The sequence below is a fragment of the Zingiber officinale genome, chromosome 3B (genome assembly GCF_018446385.1).
Source record: "Zingiber officinale cultivar Zhangliang chromosome 3B, Zo_v1.1, whole genome shotgun sequence".
Taxonomy (NCBI): domain Eukaryota; kingdom Viridiplantae; phylum Streptophyta; class Magnoliopsida; order Zingiberales; family Zingiberaceae; genus Zingiber; species Zingiber officinale.
This window is the reverse complement of record NC_055991.1, coordinates 36,051,404-36,074,091: the sequence shown is the minus strand read 5'-3', so window position 1 is coordinate 36,074,091 and position 22,688 is coordinate 36,051,404. Positions and strand designations below refer to the sequence as shown.

At 41.0% G+C, this 22,688-nt stretch overlaps 1 non-coding gene across 1 annotated transcript; it reads left to right on the top strand.

Annotated features, from left to right (window-relative positions):
* Positions 1-22,276: 22,276 nt before the first annotated feature.
* LOC121968882 lies at positions 22,277-22,382 on the top strand. Its single transcript, XR_006108402.1, has one exon. It is a non-coding gene; the product is annotated as a small nucleolar RNA R71 (small nucleolar RNA).
* Positions 22,383-22,688: the final 306 nt, after the last annotated feature.

Genomic DNA, 22,688 nt, shown 5'->3' with positions numbered 1-22,688 from the left:
TTTCGTACGTTTCGAAATCGTAAATCGTTCGAGTAATTAAATGCAGCGGAATAATGAAAAGAAAGTAGAGAAACACAGAAGGACACGAGGAGTTACTTGGTTCGGAGCTTGTGGCGACTCCTACTCTAAGGTCCGCGATCGTTGATCGCTTCCGGTGGGCAACAACTATAAGCTCGAAAGTTGATATTACAAACTAAGTACAATGTAAAAGCAGTAAACAACTTTATACCGACAACGAAATACTGAAAGCTGAAGCTCCGGGTCGTCGGGATCTCGTAGCAGCACTTCGGGATCGTCTCGTACGCAACTTGTAACACAAAGATCGCTTGGAAGAAGTTATCTCAAGCTGTTGGTTGAAGTCCCCTTTTAAACAGTGCTGGAGGCGCCTCTAAGCCCGTCTGAGGCGCCTCCAGGTCGCCGAGTCGCACGGGTGGATCAATGCAAACCTGGTCGCACCTCATCCCTCTGAAGGCGCCTCCAAGCTGCTCCAAGGTGCCTCCAACGCCTGGTCCAAGGCGCCTCCAGCTTCCTCCGAGGCGCCTCCAGCTCCTCTGGACAGCTGGCTTCGGTTAGCACCCGATGCGCCTCCAAGCCCCATGGAGGCGTCTCGGACACTATTCATTCGAGGTTTGAGTTGCTCCTTTGTTCCTGCAAATTGTGTTAGTCCCAAACACAAACCCTGCAAAACAAAGTTAGCACAGAAATAATATTATAGATAAACTTGACAGTCGTCGGACTGTCCGAGTCTGACTTTGGATTTCCAACCGGAAACCCTAGGTCGACCCGACGCCTACTGTTCCCTCTACGGGAAATGCGCTCTCACCTACTCCACTCAGGAGATTTACCTGTAGCCAGTGCGATCCTCTAGATCGACTGGACTTTTGCTCAGCGTTCGAAGCTTCCGGACTTTCTGCTGGACTTCCGCTTCCCGGCTGGTCCAGTCTTTCACCTGGTTCGCGACACCAGGACTTTCCACCTAGGGTTACCCCCCTAGGACTTTTGCCTGAAGCTCTCGACCCGCCAAGACTTTCCGCATAGGGTTACCACCCCCTATGACCTAGGGATACCACCCCCTAGGGTTTTCCACCTGCCTAACCGCAGCTAGGACTTTCCTGAAACACTCAATCAAGTGCATTAGATCACAAAACGACTTAACTTTGAATTCCTTTGCCATTATCAAAACAACGGTCGATCGTCGGATGCTTCCCGCACCAACAGAGATCATCTGATCAGTCAACCGAACATGGGGATCGGTCGACCGATCAGCCTCGGGTCAAATGTTACGTATCCACAAGTGCACGGATTCGTCGTCAGTAATAAAAATATCAATCCCACAGGGACTGGTTATAAGCACCAGCAATGGTTCACTTAGGGTTAGCTAGGTTACCAATATTCGTGGTTAATCTAAGAAGAGAGATTTAGGAAGGGGAAATGAGAGTTATTGAAAAGAGACCTTGGTTATGAGAAGTTCTAGGACTTTGATTCGTTGCGGTGGTATTGATGAGTATCGCTTTATCTCACACTCCTCGTCCTTCGACGTGCATTCGCCGGATGCTAAAACAACTATTCTTAAGTATCAAATGGAGAAAGTTTCTAAGTCCTATTACGATTTACCCCTGTCACTAGGGCACCTCGGCAAATCATAAGATTCCAACCCTAATTGGTGTACTAGAGAATAGTGATAAAGGACTTAAGTTTGGTCTCTCGCTTCCTTGAGGAGAAGTTGTCTCTCCTTTCAAGGAAGTATCCTAGATGTCCGTGAACGGGTTACCCCTGTCACTAGGGCCCCTCGGGAGTACGATCTAGAGATATTTACTCTACGAGGTTAGCATATTCCCACACAATCAATTAATAAGCAATTGAAACAAAGCAGCGAAATCATCCAAAGAGCATAAATATAAAGACGAGTTTACATCAAACCAACACGCAACTACTCCCTGATCCTAGAACAATGAATCTACTCCATGGATGCTAGAGAGAAATCAGAAGACACAACGTATACAAGCATACAATTCTCAAATACCAAAAGGAAAGAGGAAGTATGCTTATCAATGACGACGAGTGACCTTCGAGTTTGATCTTCTGCCTCCGGAGTAGATGTGGTGATCCAAAGTCGCTCCACCGAGATCCCAGACGGTGTAGAATATCACCAAGATGATGCTTCCAATGACGACTCTCTCCCGTCGACTCCTACCCGTCCTCCCCCTTTGGAAAGAGGGTTAAAAACCCTTATATAGCTAAGGGTTCGGCCGCGGCGGCACGACTGTGTTGGGATGGCATGGCCGTGCCCTTCTTTGACTCTGACTGCGCTGCACGGCCGTGCAAGGTTGCACGGCCGTGTGGTCTCTGGGCTCTGTCTCCTGGGGCACGGCCGAGCAGGGTTGCACGGCTGTGCAAAGCTTTGTCTTTGCTGGGGTGGCACGACCGTGTAGGGTTGCACGGCCGTGTGCTGAATTGCCTCTGCCTTGGCAACATGGCCATGCAGGGTCGCACGACCATGCAATGTTCTTCTCCTGTTTGGCCACACGGCTGTGCAGGGTTGCACGACCATGTTGTCTAGCTTGTTCTGGTGCATCGAATATCCCAGTTCAAGCTCTGAACGTTGTCCCTGTCAACATAAAACCAAACAAAGAGCAGATATCTGAACAAAAGAGTATATATAATGAATACGAGATGAAAGAGGCAATCATGCAACGAATATACATGCATAAAGTACGTGAATGTTTCCTAAAACATGCGTAAATGATCATAATATTTGCGCACATCATCAAAGTTGATCCTGAGCTTTGAGGATCTGGATCAGTCCTACGGAGCCTATAAAAGGAGCCTCGAGAAGCAGCTTCGAAATTAACTCGAACAAGAACATCGTGTGCACTTGTACGCTGCTTCGAACGCTCAAATGATGCTACGCTGCTGTCACGCCCCAGAGGAGTCCCTGCCAAACAAAAATCCGGCAGCATCTCCCCTGTACCGGTGACAATATGAAGCAATAAATACATACACACAACATATAACATATAAATTCATTAACCCACACGACTGGAACACACATAACCACACAGTTTATATAACATAGCCTACTCGGCTGGAACAAAACAACACTCACGTATAATGACAGCCCACACGGCTAGATATAAGTACAACCACATAGTATAATAAGCCCACACGGCTAAAAGTAAACACACAACCACGCAGTATAATGACAGCCCACACGGCTGAAAATAAACGCAGCGAAAAATCACAAAATAATAATATGAATGTTCGACCAACACAATCACTAACTAAAATACCTGTAACCACCATACTAGACTCCAAAATCCACATCGACTTATTGAAACGCAAAATATGCAAAATCAATATACCACTCAAACAGTAACAAAAACCAAAAGAAAACTATCTTAGAGTGTGACGTGGGACTGGCAACCGGGACTCTCCAAGCAACTTCTCAATCATCTACCTGTTACCTGGCGAAAGAAAAAGCATTTTATGGGGTGGTGAGTATTGGAACTCAGTGTGTAAAGGAAAGATAGTGCATGAACATAATATGCAAGTAGAGAATGTCAACATTATACAATCTCATAAAGGGGAATAGCAGATACAAAAACAAAACCATAATAAATGCTCATACCTGAAACCATATCCTAGGCTAGTAATAGAAGGTCAGAAGTAATACTAATCTGCTACAGTACTGCTCATAACTACAAGGTAATATGTAAGATGTATCCATTTTACTAATAAATAAACCAGTGTCTAAACACCAACAACGAGTGCATAACTCAACATAAGTAAGCATATCAGCATTAGAAACAACAGTAGCATAAACTAGCAACAACAGCATAAGCTAATAACAGCAGCATAAATAAGCAACAATAACAGCAGGTATAATAATAACAACGTATGCATGGATGGTCACTCCCGCCCACCTCTCTGCACCATGACCCCAGTATGGTCGAGAGGCCGGGTTAGTGACAGACTGTACACCACTCCAGCTACCACTCTCTCAAGTGGCCGAGGGGACAGTTGCATAGTAGCTAACTAGCTATGTTTGCGACGGGGGTTCCTGCTGCTCGCAACTCCAGCTATCACGACCTATGAGTGACCGAGTGGAAGCACAACAGGACAAGTGGCATCTACTCCAGCTACCACTCTCTCGAGTGGCCGAGGATACGGCCCTGGTCAACAACTCTCTCGATCGCAAGGGAGAATTTGTCGTTGACATGCATGCAATGATATGATGCGCCAAAAGCAACAATCATCATATAAACATAAGCAAAAATCAGGTATAAGGTATGCTACATGAAGCCAACATGCTCAATACGGTACATAAGTAAACAACAAACAAAGCATACAAGGTTGGTATCTAGTATCTGCTAAATATCATTGATAGCAACAAGAGACTGTATGGATATAAAAATGAATATCTCGAAGGTTTTTAGTGGAAGTATCAAGCGTAGGAAAATAAGAGTAGAGTCAAGGTAAAAATAGTTTCTATCCAAAGATAGCTCATGCACCAAGTTCAAAGAACTACATAATCAAGGTAAGAAGTACCCGCCTTTACTTGTCGATCATATCAGAATAAAATCCTCATTGTGTTGCTTGCCCTAAATAAGAGTCCTGCGTCAATAGATATTATTTAGCTATTCTCACATGAATCAAATAACTAAACCAATCTCTAAACCAATTAGGATAGCCCTAATCGAAACACGATCATCGCTTAGCCTTAATACAATCAACTTTTTTAACAACTTTGATCCCAAGTTGTCATAATCTACCCATTGATTGATACTTAATCAAAATAACCTCCATCCTAACTAGATTAGCAAAAGGAATAACTATTCATCTCCTCAAAACACCACCTCAATTCCAATTAACTCAAATCTGATAATGATCTTGAAAACCAGCCACTAGTTAACCAAACCACAACATATCATGAAATCAAATCTCCATCATAAATTCTTCTAACTCCACAAATCACTAATTAAATCCATAATCAAATTAGATTAACTACTCCAATCATGTCACCAATCAATCTAGATTTAAATTCAAGCATCAATCAAAACTCACCAAAATCCGTAGCGCTGCCACTTAACCTGCCGCCCGCTGCCGAAGGAGGTTGCTGTCGAAAATAGTGGCCGAAGTAGAATGGAGTTGTTGCTCTCCAAACAAATAGCTCTAAATTAGCACTGATCTTAGTTAAAACTCTCAAATCATCTACTAGGTTAGTTGATTACCTCCAAGGTGTCGGTAAAGTAGCTGCTGCCAAAATTAATGGTCGAAGTTAAGGCTCAGGATGAAGGAGATCAGTGATGAAGGCATGACTCGGTGTTGATCTATGCCGGCGATGAGGAGGTGAGATCAGAAACACAGTAAGGAGATGACGGGTGAATAGGAGGTAGCAATGGACCTACATGATCCAAGATCCGGAGAAGAGGAGGCGATCGACAGGAAGGATCTAGGGCTCGGCGTTGCTCCATACTTGTCTTGGACAGGCGACCGATTAACTCTAACGTCATCAGACGAATGAGCAACGCCGCAAGATCGAGAGGAAGAAGGATTGGGAGAGTCGTGCCCCCCCCCCTCAATTAACTTAATATCTGCTAAAGAGTTGTAGAAAAAATTGATCGAGCTGCACAAGGGCACCTCCGACACTAAGGTAAGCAAGCATGATTTAATTCTAAATAAATTATATAACATAAAAATGCAGGAAGGAGAGACAGCGAGCCAACTTCACGCGTGCATCCAAGACCTACTGAACAATCTTCACGCAATTGGCCAGAGAATAGAAAGCCGCGACGTAATAAGGTACGCGCTTAACACTTTCCTGAGGAACACTTTATGGGCATCCATGGTTGATGCTTACAAAGTTTCCAAGGATTTATCTTTAATTAAACTAGATGAACTTTTTTCCAAATTCGAATTGCATGAACAGACTAATGCACGTCCAACCGAGAAGGGTATTGCCTTGATTGCAGGTACAAGCAAAACTCGGGAAGCTAAAACAAGGCACAAAACCAAACCCGAATCCAAAGACAAATCGGAATCAGAAGATGACGACGAGGTGATTTCTGAACTAGTAAGGCTTGTACGAAAGATATGCAGAAAGAAAAAGGTGACTCAAACAATCACGAAAGTTAAGACTAGAGTCACCTGCTATGGCTGTAACCAGAAGGGGCACTTCAAGCCGGATTGTCAAAATCAGAAGCAACAAAGAAAGAAGGCGTTAACGGCAACTTGGTTCGAGTCATTAGATGAATCTGAGACCGACGAAGGACCGAGGAGCTTCCTCGCTTTACCAGTGCAAGCATATGTTGCTAAAACCGAGTCTGATTCAGAATCTGAGAGCGAATCAGAAATTGAGTCTGAGCGAAGCCATGGATCCGTATGCATTTCCGAAGGACCTAACCCCACTGTAAGTTCTCTACTTGTTGAGACTCAATTAGACAATTTACAAAAATAAGTTCCTTATTAGTAAAAGAAATTGGTTAAATCCAACGTTTGGGTCAAGTCACTCTAAAAAGAGGTAACAACCCTTAAGGAAGTGACTAACTCGAGCTCTTTGACTGAGCCAGTTCAAATTAGAAGTTCAACTCAAGTCCAACAACTTGAGGAAGAAAATTGAAAACTCAAGTTAGAGAACTCAAGGAAATGTTGGAACGGTTCACCCTGGGTTTTAAGAATCTTGATCTAATTCTTGGAAAACAACAAGCCGTGTACAACAAATCCGGACTTAGATTTAAAACTAAAATAAAATACAAGTCATATTTATCCCTAGTTAATAGAAATAGAAAAGTAGTCCAAGCATGAGTCCTCAAGTCAAACCTGACTAATCAAGTTGGACTTGGACACTATTGGGTCCCCAAGGATCAAGTCCATTACCTTGATAGACCATATCGAGACTATAATCCAGGGGGAGTCAATAGAAAAACTATCTCTAGAATTATTTGATGATTGTTTTTCTTTTCTCTTTATATTATGCATGCTTAGATTAGGATAGAGTAAGGGCCCAGGCGTAATTTACACTTGCTTAGTTAAACCTAGGGGTTTCAAAAAGAAAATTAAATATATAATTTCATTGAAAGGCTCTCTCTAGAAGTAGTGGATGATCTCATACCCAAGAAGGCCTAGTGTCTCGCCATAGCCTGGGAACCAATCTTTGAAATATGTATTTAATGGACTAATTGAAAACCTAAGTCTAACTCAAATGTAAATTAATCCTTAGAAATAATCTTAATTAAAGATAATCATCTCACAAATTACATAAGATTCCCTAATTGATAACTTAGAATTGGGTGAGATGGATCTAGGATAACTAAGTAAAAATTATTTAAAAAACATTTTAAAAAATTATTTAAAAATTACTTTAAAAATTATTTTAAAACCTTTTAAAAACCTTTTAAAAACCTTTTTAAAAATTATTTAAAAATTATTTTAAAAAACATTTAAAAAATTATTTTAAAATTATTTTAAATCCTTCCAAAAATCTTTTAAAAATTATTTTAAAATCCTTTTAAAAAATTTTAAATTATATTTCAAAATATCAAATGATATTAAATATATTAAATAATAATTATTTCAATAGTTCAAAATCGTTATTTATAAAATTATAAATAAGAGACTACGACAGGGACCGAGAGGAGGAATTGGTTTTGGTCTCCCGATGAACTTGAGCTTCTCATATTCGCCCCGAACACCCAACTCGAGTTCATCAATAATAACTCATACCACTAAAGAGTTATTATTGAACTACTACACCAATCCCTTCTTATCATGAGTGTGTTAGTCTCCTTGTGTTTAAGATATTGAATGTCCACTAATTAAATGAGTTACTGACAACTCACTTAATTAATATCTAGCTCCAAGAGTAGTACCACTAAACCTTATTATCATGTCGGACTAAGTCCACCTACAGGGTTTACATGACAATCCTTATGAGCTCCTCTTGGGGACATTATCAACTTAGAATACTAGGACGTAGTTTCATTCTATAATCAACAACATACCATAATACCATTTCCCAACTTATCGGGCCTATTAATTTATCGAACTAAATTGCGCCCTTTGATAAATTAAAGAAATGAATATTAAGTATACATGCTTGTTATTATATCATGATTAAGAGCACACAATTCCATAATAAAAAAAGGTCTTGTTCTTTTATGCAGTCAGTATAAAAATAAACTACCTTAAATAGTCATGCTCAATACACTCAGAATGTACTAGTGTAATTTTATAGTCAAGATAAATTAATACCAAATTACACTACGACTATTCCAATAGTTTATTCCTATCCATCTTAGTCGTGAGCTACTTTTTATAATTTATAAGAAACTGATAACATGATTTTCTGTGTGTGACACCACACACCATGTTATCTATAATATAAATAATTGAACAACTACACTTAGCATATAAATGTAGACATTTGACCAATGTGATTCTTTATTTAAAAATAAATGTTTACAAAAAGCTAGGCTTTTAGTATACACTCTAACAATCTCCTGTTGGTGCGGGAAGCATCTGACGATCGAACCAGTGTTTTGATAATGACAAAGGATTCAAAGTTAAGTTTAAGTTGTGATCTAACAGTTTGAATGAGCTTGCAAGAAAGTCCTAAGTGTACTTAGACAAAAGTCCTAACTGAGGTTAGGCAGGTGGAAAACCCTAGGGGGCGGTAACCCTAGGTCATAGGGGGTGGTAACCCTATGAGGAAAGTCTTGGCAGGTCAAGAGCTTCAGGAAAAAGTCCTAGGAGGTGGTAACCCTAGGTGGAAAGTCCTGATGTCGCGAACCAGGTGGAAGACTGGACGGGCCGGGAAGCGGGCGTCCAGCAGAAAGTCCAGAAGCATCGAGCGCCGAGCAAAAGTCCAGTCGATCTGGAGGATCACACTAGCAACAGGTTACTCTCCTGAGAGGAGTAGGTGAGGACGTGTTCCCCGCAGAGGGAACAGTAGGCGTCGGGTCGACCTAGGGTTTCCAGTTGGAAATCTGAAGTCAGACCCGGACAATCCAGAGGCTGTCAAACACCTTTCTTATCATATTTATGTGTGCTAACCTTATCTTGCAGGGTATATGTGTATTTTGTGGACTAACACATTGTGCAGGGATAAAATAGCACACTTGACCTCGGATGAACAGTGTCCGAGGCACCTCCATGGGGATTGGAGGCACCTCGGGTGCAAAGCCGAAGCCAGCTACGAAGAGAAGCTGGAGGAGCCTCAAGAGGAGCCGGAGCCACCTCGGACCTCTGACTGAAGGCGCCTTGGAGGGCGTTGGAGGCGCCTTCAAGTGGATGAGGTGCGACCTGGCTCGATCTGATCCATGCGGCTGACTCAGCTTGTTGGAGGCGCCTTGGAGCTTGATGGAGGCACCTTGAACACCCTATAAAAGAGAGTCTCGACCAGCAATTCAAGACAACACCTACCGAGTAATCCTTACGCTACAAGCTGCTAACGAGACGATCCCGAAGTGCTGCAACATCATCCCGACGACCCGGAGCTTCAGTTTTCATTTCTTTGTTGTCGGTATTAATTTAATTACTATTTTTCTCTGTACTTAGATTGTAATAATTCTCATGATTATAGTTGTTGCCCAACGTAAACACTCAATGAGCGTGGTCCTTGGAGTAGGAGTCGTCACAGGCTCCGAACCAAGTAAACGACCTGTGTTCTTCTGGTTTTGCCTTTATTTATTTCCATTGCATTTTCACTCGACACGTTTTAAATCGAAAGAAATATCCACGAGCGCTATTCACCCCCCCCCCCTCTAGCGCTTCTCTATCCAACAATTGGTATCAGAGCAGGGTAGCGTTGATCTAGTGCAACCACCAATTACGCATTTCTTTCGTGGTGTTTTCTATTTCACGGAGTCGATTGGAATTAGCATAATTTCTATTTTCTGATCAAGTTTTCCTCGATTGAATCAATTTTACTCGAAGCTGGTGCAACACCACTCGAGTTCATTTTTTTTAATATTATTCCCGCACTACTAATCCAAGACCAAGTCTTGGAATAGATTTTATTGTTTTTGTCATGCAAGGTATCAATGGCCCAACAAGAGGGTTACAGCACCGTTCGTCCCCCGCTCTTCACCGGAGAAGATTTCGAGTACTGGAAAGAATGAATAGAGATCTTTCTAAAAATCCAGTTTGAGATGTGGATGATCGTCCAAACTGGATTTCAACTACCAACTGACGGAGAAGGCAAGCCTACACCCTGCGAGAACTGGGAACCAGCTCTAATCAAGAAGGTGGAAGCCAATGCCCGAGCGACCTGCACCCTCCAGTGTGGACTGACCAAGGAGGAGCTCAATAGAGTTGGACCATTCTCCAGTGCAAAAGAGCTATGGGAGAAACTGATCGAACTCCACGAGGGCACCTCCGACACCAAGGTGAGTAAAAGAGATTTACTATTTAATAAACTATACAATCTCAAAATGTAGGAAGGAGAGACAGCAAATCAATTACATGCACGCATACAAGATATTCTCAACTCCTTCCATGCAATCGGGCAGAAAGTCAAGAATCGGGACGTCATAAGGTACGCACTCAACTCTTTTCTGAGGAACACATTGTGGGCATCAATGATAGATGCCTACAAAGTTTTAAAGGATTTATCTTGTATAAAATTAGATGAATTATTTTCTGAGTTTGAATTACATGAGCAGACTAATGCGCAACCAAACAAGAAAGGTGTAGCTTTGCTTGCAGGTACCAATAGAACTCGCGAACCAAGATCACGACGAAGAACCGAACCAGAATCGGAAGAAGAACTCGACTCAGACGATGAAGACAATGAACTGACAACCAAACTCGTGAACCTTGTGAAGAAGCTCTACAAGAAGAACAAGGGTTTCAACAAGAGAGACCTAAAGAATGTAGTACAATCCAAGGAGGCTCAACCTAGTTTAAAAGTCAAGTTCGAGGTGATCTGCTACGGGTGCAACCAGAAGGGGCACATCAAGGCCAACTGTCCAAATCAGAAGGATGCAAAGAAACAGAGGAAGAAGAAGGTGCTGAAAGAAACCTTTGAAGAATCCTCAGAAGAAGAAGATACCGACGATGAGCTTGAACAAACAAGCCTCCTAGCACTAATGGCCCGGGACCAAATCAACATGTCTGAGAGTGAGAGCGAATCGGAAGCAGACTTGGACAAAAGCCACAAATTTGTATCCGTTTCCGAAGGGTCCGATCCTTCTGTAAGTATTCCTCGGTTAAATAATTTAGTTAATTATTTATTATGCAAATTTGCAAAATCATGTTAGCTAGAGCCCTAGAGCCAATCATTTGATGATTATATTTTGGACTTGTTGTATCACATTCTATATAAATAAAGGCATTTAGTTTTTTGGTTATTATACTTACTTGTATTGGTGCCAAATAAACTAAGTATAATAACGTCCTTGAGTAGAAGGTTCTTACCTATATCAATCGATTGGTTGAATCGATAGTGAGATGATATAGGGAACACTACTCTTAATCATTCCTAGTCAAGTATTAACATTCAGGGACAATGTTAATGCAATAAGACTAGCATGTAGGTCAACTCGATGACTTGATCTCACAAGTCATGGATATAGAGATATTAAGTTGACACATGGGTATACATTAGAGAATGTATACTGAATGACCCGCCATGAGAAAGTATCATGGATCGTTATATGAGTGTCATATACTTTCTCATGTGGCTATTAGTATGACTACTAGTCCTTAGACCTGAAGTCACCATGGATCCCTACATAAGGAGTTATGTACTTCGGTTTCGTCAAACGTCACCCGTAATTGGGTGGACTATAAAGGCGATTACTTGGTATGTAACGAATTATGCAGAGGGATGTGAGTGATGTAGATGGGATCTATCCCTCCTATATGACGGGAGTGACATCGATATTCTTGATAGAGTGAGACCACGAAGTGCATGACCATGCCCAAATGAGTCAATATGAGATATTGAGCTCATTTGATTGATTGAGTCAACTTGGAGTTCAAGATTTAGATTGGTCAGAGGATGACACGGTCTATGCCTCACATTGATCAATCTAGATGTCTAGGATAGAAGGACACTTGTCATATATTGTGAGGAGTCATAATTAGTAGTCACAAGGTGATGTTGGATCTCAACATTCTTGTAACTTGGGTAGTAATGATGTGTTGCTAGATACCGCTTATTACTTATGCTCCTAAATGGGTTTAGGGGCATTGCCAACGTTACAAGAACCTATAGGGTCACACACTAAGGACAATTAGATGGAGATTAGGTTCATATGATGAACCAAGAGGATTAGATTCATTTGATGAATCAAATTGGATTAAGAGTAATCCAAATTGGGCTAATTGAGTTGGACTCAAGTTGATTCATGTATTCAATGAGTCTAATTTAGATTATGACTCATTAAATCAACTTAATTTAATGAATTAGATTCATTATATTAAGTTGGCTTGAATCAAATGGTTAGATTAGATCAACCATGGAAGAGATTTGGTCAAGTTTGACTTGACTTGAGAGGAAGAGGAAGAGTCAAGTTTGACTTGACTAATTGCCACATCATTAGTGAGATGGCAAGATGTGAACCAATGATGATGCTCCACATCATCATGGTGTGTCACCTCATGGAGGTTACAAGCCTCCTTTCCCATTAATGTGGCCGGCCACATTAAATGAGTGGGAGTTACTCAAGTGGCCGGCCACACAAGAGGATGAATGGGAATGAATTTTCATTCAAGACTCATTCACTCCATCTTCTTCCTCTCAAGCTCTCCCTCTCCCTCTTCTCCTCTCTTGCCGTGACCTATCAAGGTGCTAGCATGTTAGCTAGAGCCCTAGAGCCAATCATTTGATGATTGTATGGACTCATGTATATCATATTCTTGTATATTAATAAAGGCATTTGTTTGGTTATTATACTTATTTATATTAGTGCCAAATAGACTAAGTATAATAGCGTCCTTGAGTAGAAGGTTTATACCTATATCAATCGATTAGTTGAATCGATAGTGAGATGATATAGGGAACACTACTCTAAATCATTCCTAGTCGAGTATTAGCATTCAGGGACAATGTTAATACAATAAGACTAGCATGTAGGTCAGCTCGATGACTTGATCTCACAAGTCATGGATATAGAGATATCAAGCTGACACATGGGTATGCATTAGAGAATATATACTGAATGACCCGCCATGAGAAAGTATCATGGATTGTTATATGAGTGTCATATACTTTCTCATGTGGCTATTAGTATGACTATTAGTCCTTAGACCTGAAGTCACCATGGATCCCTACATAAGGAGTTATGTACTTTAGTTTCGTCAAACGTCACCCGTAACTGGGTGGACTATAAAGGCGATTACTGGGTATGTAACAAATTATGCGGAGGGATGTGAGTGATGTAGATGGAATCTATCCCCCCCATATGACGGGAGCGACATCGATATTCTTGATAGAGTGAGACCACTAAGTGCATGGCCATGCCCAAATGAGTCAACATTAGATGTTGAGCTCATTTGATCGAGTGAGTCTACTTGGAGTTCAAGATTTAGATTGATTAGAGGATGACACGGTCTATGTCTCATATTGATCAATCTAGATGTCTAGGATAGAAGGACACTTGTCATTATTTTGTGAGGAGTCACAATTAGTAGTCACAAGATGATGTTGGATCTCGACATTCTTGTAACTTGGGTAGTAATGATGTGTTGCTAGATACCGCTCATTACTTATGCTCCTAAATGGGTTTAGGGCATTGCCAACGTTACAAGAACCTATAGGGTCACACACTTAGGACAAATAGATGGAGATTAGGTTCATATGATGAACCAAGAGGATTAGATTTATTTGATAAATCAAATTGGATTAAGAGTAATCCTAATTGGGCTAACTTGAGTTCGACTCAAGTTGATTCATATATTTAATAAGTCTAATTTAGATTATGACTTATTAAATCAATTTAATTTAATGAATTAGATTCATTATATTAAATTGGCTCGAATCAAATGGTTGGATTAGATCAACCATGGTAGAGATTGAGTCAAGTTTGACTTGACTAGAGAAGGAAGACCAAAGGTCAATTTTGACTTGACCTTTTTGCCACCTCATTGGTGAGTTGGCATTAGGTGGACCAATGATGATATTCCACATCATCATGGATGCCACCTCATGGAAGTTACAAAGCCATTTTCTTATTAACTTCACATTAATTGCATTTAATGGGGAGTTACACTAGAAGAAAGTGGCCGACCACTTTGTGAATTGATGTGAATTCATTTTTCATTCACTTGTGTGCATCTTCTTCCTTCTTCCTCTCAAGCTCTCCCTCTCCCTCTCCTCCTTGCTTGGCCGAATCTCACCAAAGGTGCTAGCACACCTTTGTGTGAGGTTTTCTCCACCTACGTGTCCGTGTGGATACTTCTAGAGGACCGGCGCTTGACGGTCTAGAGATCCGGCAACTCCTTAGACGAGCGGGATAAGCGAAAGGCACGCTTCGAAGGTATAACCCTTATCTAGTGTAGATCTAAAGGTTTTACAAACTCGTACAAGAAAAGGTTTTTCGAAAAGTTTTGTTTACGAATCTTTGCACGGATCTACGGCTTTGGGTGACTCGGGGTTTCCGCGACGCGAAAAAGCGGTTTTCGCGGCCCGAAGAACCCAATAGCACACCTTCATTTAGGTCTTTCTCCACCTAATTAGTTCATGTGGATACTTCTAGAGGAGTATCTATTTTGATACTCTTGAGATCTAGCACCGTTTGGACGAGCGGGAACGCGAAGGGCTTCGCTTCAAAGGTATAACCCTTTTTCTATGTAGATCTCGTAGTAGATCTCGGTAGAAACTCGTATTTGTAGTTTTCAAAATTTTTCTTTGCACGGATCCGTTGGCTTTGGGGCTTTCGGGGTTTCCGCGACGCGAAAACGCAGTTTCCGCGACGCGAAAACGCGGTTTTCGCGGCCCGAAAAACCCAACAGTGGTATCAGAGCCACGTGCGAAGACGAATACGAGTTTATTTTGTGTTTTATGAAAATTTTTTAGTTCTGTAATATTCTGTAAATTTATGATTTTTATAGTTTTTATGGGTATTTTTCTTGTAGAAGCAAAGCACAAGTGTTTCGATACTTGTAGGCTTCGACTACCAAGAAGAATTTTCCAAAACGGCCAAGTTTCGCTCCAAAACTTTTTGGGACAGCGGGCTAAGGCGCTGTTAGATCGCAATGGAACCCTCGCGATGGTTATATCGCGGGTAGGGGCGCTGCCCCTGGCCCCGCAAGGGGATTCGTTCCGCGATTGCGCCCGAAAACCGTTAAATGGAACCGCCGGGAAATTGTACTCGTAAAAATTATAAAAATTATAGAAAAATTATAGAAAATTATAGAAATATATAATTTTGAATTATATATTATTTTTGTGATAGTCATGGCCCAAAAACCCAATTCAATTGGATAATTCGTGTTGTAATTCATAATACGGCCTGCGTGCCGTGATGTGATGTGCGTGTTGTATTTTTTTTTTTTTTGCGACCTGCGTGTTACGCTCCGCAAGTGTACGGAAATGTCGCAAGTAATATAAAAGATTATCGTATCCACAGGGACTGGAATAAGCACTAGAAATGTCTCAAAGCGAATTAGCTAAACAACTATCCAATCGTTTCAAAAGCAAAGTAAAGGTAAACAAATCTAATATTAGAGATCAACAAACAAGAGTTTAGTGTTTTGGGTTATGATAAAGGGAGATTCTAGGAGTTTCGGTTTCTTTGTAAGATTTCTTGAATGTAAATGGTTCACCAATTCTTATTCCTTAATTGCCAAACATGTAGAAAGTTGCCGGTTCCCTCTTGCAATAGACAACCGGCTAAGGACTGAGAAATGTATCTAAATAGGATTAATGAGACATGAATCTACGTTGTCCTTACACAGAAGCGCACCTATTACTATGCCTTCCTCGGATATCAACATAGAAGCTCACAACTTATTAATCTATAAAGATACAAGAAGCTAATCATAGAATCCATCCTACTCTCTTGAATATTCCTATTTCCTCTTCAAGATTATCTCTCAAACGTCCTTACACGGGCTTGCACCTGTCACGTGGATCCCTCGGATGATCGAGTGAGAGTTTATCTTTACCAAGTCCATAAGAAATCCAAACAATCAGTCAAGAATGAGAATTAAGCACAAACCAACATCAATCATTCAAGATCTAATTGATACAAGCAAGATAATGTCATTGAAACAAGAAAATGGCAAATCCATAAGAGATTACATCAATCCATCATACAAATACTCCCTTAATCCTAGAATACAAGATCTACTCCATGAATCGAGGAAGAAAATCCGAAGAAATAGAGATTACAAGCATTCCTTGAATCCCCAATCCAAGAAAACAAGAAGAGGGGAAAAGAGAAAACTTATCTACGAAAAAGCCTTGTCTTCGGATCCAATCCTCGCTCCGGAGTCGAAATCGTCGAGATCTCCCTTAGAATCGCCCAGAAATCCTCCCAAGAATGGGAGGAAACCACCAAATCTTGCTTTCTCCCAAAGGGGGAGAGATCCCCTTTCAAATCATGAAGGAGGGTTTAAATAGAGGAGGGATTCGGGCGCCACACGGCCCCGTGACACGGCCGTGTGAGATTCACACGGCCATGTCCAGTTCCCTCTCTGCCTAACCTGCACGGCCGTGTGACTCCACACGGCCAGAACCCTTCTGCTCTCTGGAAATGATACACGGCCGTGTGGTGCACACGGCCACAGCCTGCTTGGTCTCTGGAAATGCTACACGGCCGTGTGGTGCACACAGCCACAGCCTGCTTGGTCTCTGGAAACCTCACACGGCCGTGTAGATCCACACGGCCATGTAAGGCTTCTGCTCTGGTTGGCTTCAAATCTTGACACGGCCGTGTGAGGTTCACACGGCCATGTCATCTTCCTCTTCTGCTGGTGCCAAAACCCCACACGGCCCGAGCTCCATACCAATGCAGGGCCGTGTGAGGTACACGGCCTGGTGCTTTCTCCCTTTGTTTCCTCCAAGGCTTGCCCAAAGATGTAAATTCTTCACCAAATCGACTCCTGCGTACAGTAAATGCACAAAAAGCAGATCTCCGAACCAAAAGAGTAAATATGCTAAAAGGAAAGCTGGAAGTATACAAATGCATAGATCAAGCATGCTCAAAGTATGTAAATGTGCATAAAAACATGCATAAAAGAGTATATAATCTACGCACATCACACCCCCAGACTTAAACCTTTGCTTGTCCTCAAGAAAAATGCTGCAATCTAAATTCATATGTTCTACAACACATTCATAAAACCCAGTGCACTTTCCTAACTCTATCAAAAAGTTTCATTAACAAGCATGATCATGGAAACAAGTAAAGTATGGTTCAAGCATAAGAATCTTGTGCGCAGTGTAAAAGTAACTCAACACCCTTCAAGTTTCAATCCATGTCCTAGTCAAGTCGTCATCAAATTTGAATTCCTAATGTTTCCAGTGAAAGACAAGTAATCAGTGATAGGCACTTACTTACCATTCACTTGGTTCATATTTCTCAACTAACCCAAGGTCTCAAAGGTGTGCTCAATCTCAAGAGAAGCTAAACAGTCATTTCCCCAGTAACCTAACTCGGTCTCAAAGGGGTGACTTGCTAGATTCCACTCATGACAACTATTTTTTATATCCCTTATTATTATTATTATTATTTTTTTAAGTGTTTGCATTGTGCAAAACTTATTCACAAATGTACTTTTAGCACACATGTTGGGATATTTTGATTTTTCCAAATGAGCTTTAATGATTTGAGCCTCATCCAGTAACCAAAATGAAAGTTGAGAGATCACCATGGAAACCAAGTACTAAGCAAACAAGATGAATCATGACTATTTCAATGACATCAACTATTCAAGCATCAAGCACAAGTGTAGTGAAGCTAAAATCCTTAAGGTTGAACCAAAACTAAAACTCATCACCATAAGATTCTTAGCTTATTAATGCTTCCCAAGATAGAAAAAAGAACTACAAAAAGTTTACTAGTAGCATCATGCGAACATCATGAATCGAGACAATAATCGTGCTAACATTTCACTTGAATCCAAGAAAGCATATAAGTGAAGATTTGATGTTCTCAAAATTTTTTTTTTTTGCCATGATTATTTCAAAAACAAGCAAAATAAAGCAACAAGCAATGAAAATAAGAACCAACATGAAAAACTAATCAAAAACTAAAAACTGAAAACCAAACTAAACAATACATGACACCCCCCCAGACTTAAACTTTTCATCGTCCCGATGAAATCAGTATGGTGGAGGAGGTGGAGGTGGACGAGGGAAAGGAGGTCTACGACGTGGTTGGCCAATAGGAAAAATAGGAAAACCTGGAATCTCACCCAAGGATCTATGATACTCATATAAAGCATCAACTTGTTGGCTAGTAAGCGTCATACTCTGCATAAAATCTCTCATCCTAGCCTGATCAGTATCATAATCCTGCACAAACTCGGCCACTTGACCTTGAAAATTCCTCGTAAACTGAAAATGATTTTGTACCTCCCTAAACTGATCATAAAGAGAAGCGCCCCTCCAACATTTTTCGTTGAGAATCTTGCTTCTCATGAAGTGATTCTAGAGACGTACGAAAATCTGAAAAATCGAACCTAGAAGATCCCGTGCCATATGCAAAAGAATGCCTAGCAGGCTCCATGAAACTAGAAGGCTGCGTATGTCCAGATGACGAGGGCTCATGATGTGGCTCAGTGTCTCCAGGTATAGAAGGGTTATCCTCAAAATCTAACTCAGAAATTACCCAATTAGCCCGGTTACGAATAGTAGTTCGTTCAGGAAAAGGAAGAGGTAAAGGAGAACCACTCCTCCTAGGAAACGCGAAACCATTCTCATCCCGAACGATCATTTTCATAGCAAGACATGTATCAATGTCAATCATGTCATTACCATGAATTATTTCCAACCCATCAACATCAAGATTTAAATTACAAGCTATTCGGGTAATCAAACCACCAAAAAAAATTGATCCCGATGATGCCCTAGCCGATCTCAATAAGGTTTGAACAAAATGAAAACCAGACTCAAATTCGACCTTATAAAGCATAGCCCATAAAGTATAAAGCTCTATTTTCTTAACCACCCCATCACTCTCTCCCCTACCAAAAATAGTTTTACTCATGACTCTATGTAGGTACCTAAAGATGGGGTTTTGCATATGGGAGGCCTTAGCTCTTGAAGGCTCATAAGATTGATCTAACCCAGTTATTGCATTCCAAAAATGATTCCAATTAAACCTTGGATCAAACCTACGAGGGCTACCGGTGGTTATTCCAAAACAAGAATTAAAGTCACTAAATGCCCATAGAAATTCTTGATTCATTAATCTAAAAGAGATTTTTCCAAAATAATCATCTTCATTAGTAAAATGGACATCCAATGAACTTAAAAATTCCAAAACAAGACGAGGATATGTAGGCAAATGTGTGTACGTAATATCACTCCAATCCAAAAACCCAATCATCAAATCTACATCTTCCCTAATTCCAAGCATATCAAGAATTTCTAGTATCTAGTACACACTATCTTTCTATTGACAAGAATTGCAAATCTAGTTACTTGATCATCATTTCTGAACACAATATTGAATTCATTGTCATTACCTTCGTTGCGTGAAGTCCTTTTGCCTTTGCCCTTCACTGGTTGTTTTCCTTTGTCTCTTGATGGCTCCTTCTCTTTGTCTCCACTAGATCCACCACCTCCTTTGCGTAATCTCTTCAAAATATTGGACATCTTGATGAGTTTAGATGGGGGAAGAATTATTTAGAGTTGTGGAACTTCAAAGAACAAAACTTCAAAGAACAAAAGATCTTAGGTTAAGAGAACAAAAAGTCCAAGTCTTAGAGAGGAGGAGAATCGGATCTAAGAGATCTTGAGAGATTAGAGAGGAGTTTTTAAGAAATTGGGAGAGAAAGATATGTTTTGGAGAGTTGGGGGTGTGCGGAACACGGCCAAGATCTGGCCGTGTGAGGTAGGAGGTAGACTTTAGTAGTTCTCCTACACGGGCCGTGTAGATCTACACGGCCTCCCCATCTTTCCTCTCGGGATTCTTTGCACGGGCCGTGTAGATCCACACGGCCTCCCCCTCTTCCTTCTCTGGATTCCTCGCACGGCCGTGTCTGGGACACGGCCTCTCCATCTTTCCTCTCGGGATTCTTTGCACGACCGTGTCTATGACACGGCCTATTCCTTTTTCCTCTCGGGAGATCCCACACGGCCGTGTCTGGATGACACGGCCTAAACACTTCCCTTCTCTGCAACCTTTGCCTGGCCGTGTATAGCACACGGCCCGACTCTGTTTTGCACCTAACCTGAAAACAGAATCAAAAGAAAGCATCAAACTAAAAGAAATTACAATACAAATCAAAACTAACTAAAAGAACCCTTGGGTTTCCTCCCAAGAAGCGCTTGTTTAAGGTCTTTAGCTCAACCAAACTTAATCATTCGCTCCTTTTCCTCGCCCTTGGAGGACAGATATACTTTTCGTTTCCGTTGGGAGATCTTCTCCCAACATCTTCCACCACATTGTCTCCTTCATTTGGTGGCCTTCCATGAGGATGGAAATTCCATTCCTCAAGTTTATAAATGCTTGTCCTGCTACAAGCATTTAAAAGAGACGAGACATGGTTAGAGATATTAGATAAATCATATTCCAACTTTTCCTTACCAATTACCAAAGAAAGCTTATGATTTTTGACATTAATTATAGCTCCAGCTGTAGCAAGGAAAGGTCTTCCTAATATGATAGGAATCCTAGGGTCCTCTTCCATGTCCAACACGACAAAATCTGTGGGAATTACATTCCCATCCACCTCTACCGGCACATCCTCTATAATACCCAAAGGGTACCTGCAGGAATGATCGGCAAGTTGAAGTGCCATGGTAGTAAGTTTAATGTTTTTGAGACCTAATTTATTACAAATTGAATAGGGAATGAGGCTAACACTCACCCCCAAATCACAAAAAGCTTTTTCAAAAAACTCTTTTCCTATGTTGCAAGGAATATAAAAGCTCCCTGGGTCCTTCAGTTTTGGAGAAGTGTTCTTCTCAAAAATAGCACTACATTCCTCACTAAGCGCAATGGTCTCGACCTCTCCTCTTCTTCTCTTATTTGACATGAGATCCTTCAGAAATTTGGCAAATCTAGGCATTTGTAGAATAGCATCAATAAGAGGTACCTCTACACAAATTTCCTTAACCTTTTCTAGAAACTTGCCAAATTCTTCATCCTTCTTGAGCATTGTAAGTCTCTGAGGAAAAGGGACAGCTTTGCTCTGATGGTTCAGTGGAAGAGTCTCTTCAACCTCAATGGTACTCTCCCCATTAGCTTGAATCTGATTCGGTATAGGAGGAGAGAGCTCTTCTTCTTTTTGTTTCCCTTTTGAAGCAGTCACTTGGGAGTCTCCCAAGGTCCGTCCGCTCCTAAGCTTAATCCTATTGCAATGCTCCATAGGATTCACATCAGGTTTTCCTGGAAGCTGTCCTGGTGCTCTGGATGATGAGGAAGCTAGTTGGGCAATTTGACTATCCTGGATCTTTTGATGCTTTTCAGAATTATCCATTCTCTGAATGAGCTTTGCTAAATCTTGCTTCATTTCATTCTGATTTGAGATAATTTCTTCAAGCATCTTTTCAACATTTGACTTTGGTAAGCCTTGAGAAGATAGATGTTGAAAATTTTGTTGCCCAGCTTGAAAATTTGGTCTTACCCCCATAGATGGTCATTGATCTTGATTGTTTCTGTAAGAAAAATTTGGATGACTCTTCCATCCAGGGTTATAAGTATTTGAGTATGGGTTGTTCTGCCTTTGATTGTAACTCATGATTGCATCGCATTGTTCAAGTTGATTGATTTGTGCAGTGATAGCTCCTAATGGACATGAGTCATTTGAATGCTCTGAACTCCCACATACTTCACAAGATGTACTAATAGCATTGACCATATTAGCAGTAGTCCCCATATTCTCAAATTTCTTTGTAAGAGCATCCAATTTTGCAGACAAAAGAGTGACTGCATCTACATCAAACTTTCCTGATGCTTTAATTGTTGGGTTTACAGAGGAGTAGCCACCACTTCTTTCATTTGCCCATTGATGATGATTTTGTGCTACACTTTCAATGATTTCTTCGGCTTCATCTAAGCTTTTATTCATAAGTGCCCCTCCAGCAGCTGAATCAAGGGACACTTTGGTATGATAATTGATACCATTATAAAAAGTGTGCAACACTAACCATCTTTCCAACCCATGATGTGGGCATTGTCTGAGCATACTATTATATCTATCCCATGCTTCAAAAAGAGATTCTGAGTCAGTTTGCTTGAAGCTTGCAATTAAATTCCTCATATGAGCTGTTTTGCTTGGTGGGTAGAACTTATCAAGAAACTGTTGCTCGCACTGCTCCCAAGTGGTGATGCTATTAGGGGCCAAAGAATTCAGCCATTGCTTTGCCCTATCTCTTAGAGAAAACCCAAATAACGATAATCTAACTGCATCTGAAGGAACTCCATTCATTTTCATGGTCCCACATATTTCATAAAAGACCTCTAAATGTTGATTGGGGTCTTCATGAGGTCCTCCACCAAATTGGTTCTGCTGCACCATAGATATGATTGCGGGTTTGATCTCAAAGTTATTAGCCTCCACTGAAGGTC